Below are 4,966 nucleotides of genomic sequence, written 5' to 3' on the forward strand. Positions count from 1 at the left end.
GGCCGGTAGCATCGAATGCAACTTCTTCTATCTGCGGATTAGCTTGGGGTTGGGTGACTGAGCCTAACATTATCATCCTCACTTGCTCCTCTAGCTTAGCAACGCGTTCTTGAACCACATCCTTTTTCCTCTGACGGCTTCTATCGGGATATTTCTTCGTTTCTGCAGGAAACCCAATACACCACGGCTTGCCACCTGGTATGGTTCGTGTTCGTCCTGGGTGTTCAGGATTCCCAAGGGCGCGTGTGAGCTGGTCCTTCTCTCTTTCGGGACGGAACTTCCCCTCTTCAACTTCCTTTGCAACATTTCTAAAGGCTTCGATGGGAAGTGGGTTTTCCTTATGTCTTTGTGTGTATATACAGAACCCTTGTGCGTCCAACGTGCCCCCATGCGCGTAAAACCAATCCCTTGACCGCTGGTTCCATTTCAGTACCTCTGGTTGGATCCCCTTTTCAATTAGGTCGTTCTCCCATTTCTCCCACTTAGGCCTGCCAGCCTTGTAGCCTCCTCGCCCCATGGTATGGAAGTACATCTTATTAGCAGCATTTTTCGTACTGGTGGCTGACCTTTTCTTTGCCCTCTCCGATGTCTTGTACTTCACAAATTCCTCCTAGTGGTCTTTTATCTTCTCATAGGGGCCATTGAAATCCGGAGTCTTCTCTTGCTTGACAAAGAAGTTGTCCAATTTCTTCTTGTAGTCGTTGAACTGTAGTGCCATCTTCTTAAGAGCCCACTTCTTGACTCTTCGCTGTACGCTATTCAGCTCGGGATCCTCAGGGTCTAGCCTGTCATTCTCACTATCAGAGTCAGCTGGCTCCGGTAAGATGAAATTTACCAGGAGCTTCCTAAACATCAGATTTTTTGATCTCGTGTCGACATAAGTAACTCCTTTGCCCCCTTTTGCAGTTTTCTTCCATTCTTGAGTGGTGATCGGATGGTGTCCCTTACAATAACTCCGCATTGACTTACAAACTTTTTTGCGTGAGCCTTGGGACAAATCGGTTCGCCATCTAGAGCGATTTCCATGATGGTGCACCTTTCATGGTCTTCCATCTTTCTGGCCGCACCTCGTTTAGTTCTGCCAGTAGAGTTTGTTGATCGGGAGGTCTAAAAGAAGAAACAACGTTAATATATGTATATGCACAAATCTGGAGGCTTGGTTAATTAATATATATACACATCGGCGCCGTGAGCTTCTCCCTCGTAGTCGTCACCTTCTCCCTCACCGGAGCCGTCTCCACGGTGGTCTTGCTCATCTTCCTCACCGGAGCCGTCTCCACGGGTTCGCTCGTCTCCCTCGCCGGATTGGTTTAGGTAAATAGAGGTGATATCGTCATCATCACGGATAATCTCCTCGACGAGGTATTCTTTTTCTAGGTCTCGTTCCATAGTTTCTGCAAAGACTTACAAGTTATTCTAATGCTATAAACACAACGAAGCAGTAATTAAGAATAATGCTCAATACATGATCAAATATTAGAGTTACACATATATATAGGTACTAATTAAGGATAATGCTCAATACATAATCAAAGATCTGAGTTACACATATAGCTCGATCGGTCCCTAATACATCACACTAGAACCTCTCAACGGCGCCGACCGGGTCCTGAGCCGCGCCGGCTGAACACCCAAAGTCGATGACGGGACCCGGATTCCGCACCAAGGTGCGCGCCCCGGAAGATAACACCTCCCAGTGCCACCCCGGCGGAGCCCAGTCCCGAACTTCCCCCATCAGCTGCATCTGCTCTAAAATTGTCCTAGCTCCAGGACACGGAGGGCGCGGCATCGTATGCAAACTAACAAATATAATATTGAATTTGAATTATGAATATATATATTAGTAACAAATATTACTACTTTTTTCTAACACATACTAATAAAGTACTTATGAATATGAATAAAAGTAACTAAATTTTTTCTAACACATACTAATAAAGTACTCACTACTTTTTTCTAACACATACTAATAAAGTACTAACTACTTTTTTCTAAGTAAATAAACCTAACTAAATTTTCTAACTAAAATTTCTAACTAAATTTTCCTAACTAAATTTTCCATCTAAATAAACCTAACTACATAAAACCTAACTAAATTGTCTAACACAAATTTCCTAATTAAAATCTAACTAATTATCTAATTCAAATCTAACTAATTTGCACACATTAAAATTTAAACCTAACAAATTTAAACCTAAATATGTTAAAACCTAACAGATTTAAATCTAACTAAAATCTAACTAATTTTCTAACAAAACCTAACAAATTTAAACCTAAATATGAACTAATTAAAACAAAAAAAAGAGGCCGAGGGGGCGGCGCCTCACCTAGCTCTCTGCCGGCCGGCGGGCAGAGGGTAGCGGGCGGCACGGGCGGTGGAGGGGCCGGGCGCCGGGCGGTGGCGACGCGGGAGGAGGCGAGGGGCCGGCGGCGCGGGCGGAGGGGGCCGGGCGGCGGCGGCGCGCGGACGCGAGGAGGAAGAGCAGCCGGCGGGCGGCGCACGCGGGCGGAGAGGGCGCGGGAGGAGGCGGCGCGGGAGGCGGCGGCGGTGAGGACGGGCGGCGCGGGAGGAGGCGGCGGCGGCGCGGCGGAAAAAATGGGCAGCCTCACGGCGTCCTAACTTCTCCTCGCGCCCGGTCGATTGGGAAAGAAGGGGCACCTGCGGGAACATATATGGGGAGACCCTTTTGCACCGGTTCGTGGCTGGAACCGGTGCAAAAGAAGGTCAAAATTTTGGCTAAATTTTTTTGCCTTCTTCCCGCCTTTTTTCTCTGTTTCGCGCGGGATCGAGTTCACGCCACGACGTTGCGCGGGTTCCCGCCACGACGCCGCGCGGGACATTTTCCCGCCACGACGCCGCGCGGGATATTTCCCGCACCACGCGACGCCGTGCGGGATATTTTCCCGCCACGACGCGCAGCGCGGAGATTTCCCGCCTACACGCCCTCTATAAATAGTACGCCCCCGTCTCTCCCATTTCACTCATCATAGAACCCTAGCCCATTGCACAATGCCCCCAAAGCCGCACCCGCCGCCGGTGGAGGTGGACCCACAGCTCGCGGAGATAGAGGAGTGGGAGGAACTGCAGCGGCAGCTGCGGCAGGAGGCGGCAGCCAGGAGGGCAGCAGTGGATGAGGTGGACCCGCAGCTCGCAGAGATAGAGGAGTGGGAGGAGGCGGCGCTAGCGGCTACCATAGAAGCATTTGAGAGGCAGAGTCCCCAGGAGCTGCATAAGCGGCCGCGTGTGGCGGATCTGGATAGTGAGGAGATGCATAAGCGTCGTCGTGAGGAGGAGCTGCGGTAGGAGGCGGCAGCCAGGAGGGCAGCAGCGGATGCGCGAAAGAACTAGTAGAAGTTGTTATTTTAGTTTAAATTTAGTTAATGTTAAATTTCAATAAAGTCGTTGTCGTTGTTTTAGTTTAAGTTTAGTTAATGTTAAATTTCAATAAAGTCGTTGTCGTTGTTTTAGTTTAAGTTTAGTTAATGTTAAATTTCAATAAAGTCGTTGTCGTTGTTTTAGTTTAAGTTTAGTTAATGTTAAATTTCAATAAAGTTGTTGTCGTTGTTTTACTTTAAGTTTAGTTAATGTATCTTGTTAAATTTCAATAAAGTCGTTGTCGTTGTTTTACTTTAAGTTTAGTTAATGTATCTTGTTAAATTTCAATAAAGTCGTTGTCGTTAGTTTATATACCCCTTTTATCCCGGTTCCTGGCTTGAACCGTTGCTAAAGATGGTGGATTAGTTTATATACCCCTTTTATCCCGGTTCCTGGCTTGAACCGGTGCTAAAGATGGTAGATTAGTTTATATACCCATTTTATCTCAGTTCCTGGCTGGAACCGGTGCTAAAGATGGTGCCCCTTTTATCCCGGTTCCTGGCTGGAACCGGTGCTAAAGATGGGGGGGCTAAATCTGGGGGAGGCTTATCTGGTGTTTGCCTTATCTGGGGTGGCCTCATCTGGGGTGGGGGGATTATCTGGAGGCACATTGCTATATATAGCCCCTCCGGGGAGAGTAGAGAGAGCAGCCTGAGAGCAGAGAGAGAGGAGAGGCAATGACCAAGAAGGAAAGAGCCTCTCCGGCGAAGTTTCTCGAAGATGTCTTAGATGGCTGGCCGTCTTAGACATCTTCGGAAGCTTCGCCCGAGTAACTCTTCCCGCAAGCAAGCTAGGAGTCCCGCTCGGAAGCTGCTAGTATACACCCAACAACCAGTAGCTCAGGGTAAGGAGGGCTTCCCGGGAGCTGGTATATATATAACCCGACGACGACGACATCGAAGGAAAGAGCCTCTCCGGCGGAGCTTCTCGAAGATGTCTTAGATGGCCGGCCGTCTTAGACATCTTCGGAAGATCCGCCCGAGAACTCTTCCCGCAAGCAGAGAGAGAGAGAGGAGAGGCAACGACCAGGAAGTTTTCCTTTTCATCGCACGAAAAATCCATTTTTCATTTTCGAGGTGCCGAAAGGGGGTGTTTTGTGAAGCATTTTGCAAAAATAGTAGACCACCTAAGATGGATAATTTCCAAACCTGTGTATCTGGAAAAATAATAAACTTGGATAATTGCATTTAGGTCAAACGACCAATGTTACTGATACATCACAACAAATGCTTCACAATATGAGCTCAAGGTACAGGATAATAATTAATACATTATGATCGCTTCGACCGTAACCATGGAGCATCTTCAGCATTTAACGCGATGGTTGGATCAATGTTCACTGTGAAGGGCAGAATTTCAGCAAACTTATTATAATCTTCTCACATGTCTGTCTTGTCCTCGACTCCCACGATGGTTCTTTTCCCTGAAAGAACTATGTGACGCTTTGGCTCATCGGATGAGCTCGTTTCCTTATGTTTTCTTTTCTTCGGTCTGGAGGACATGTCCTTCACATAGAAAACCTGAGCCACATCATTGGCTAGGACGAATGGTTTGTCCCTGTAACCAAGATTGTTGAGATCCACTGTTGTC

This window comes from Lolium perenne, chromosome 5 (assembly GCF_019359855.2).
Source record: "Lolium perenne isolate Kyuss_39 chromosome 5, Kyuss_2.0, whole genome shotgun sequence".
NCBI lineage: Eukaryota > Viridiplantae > Streptophyta > Magnoliopsida > Poales > Poaceae > Lolium > Lolium perenne.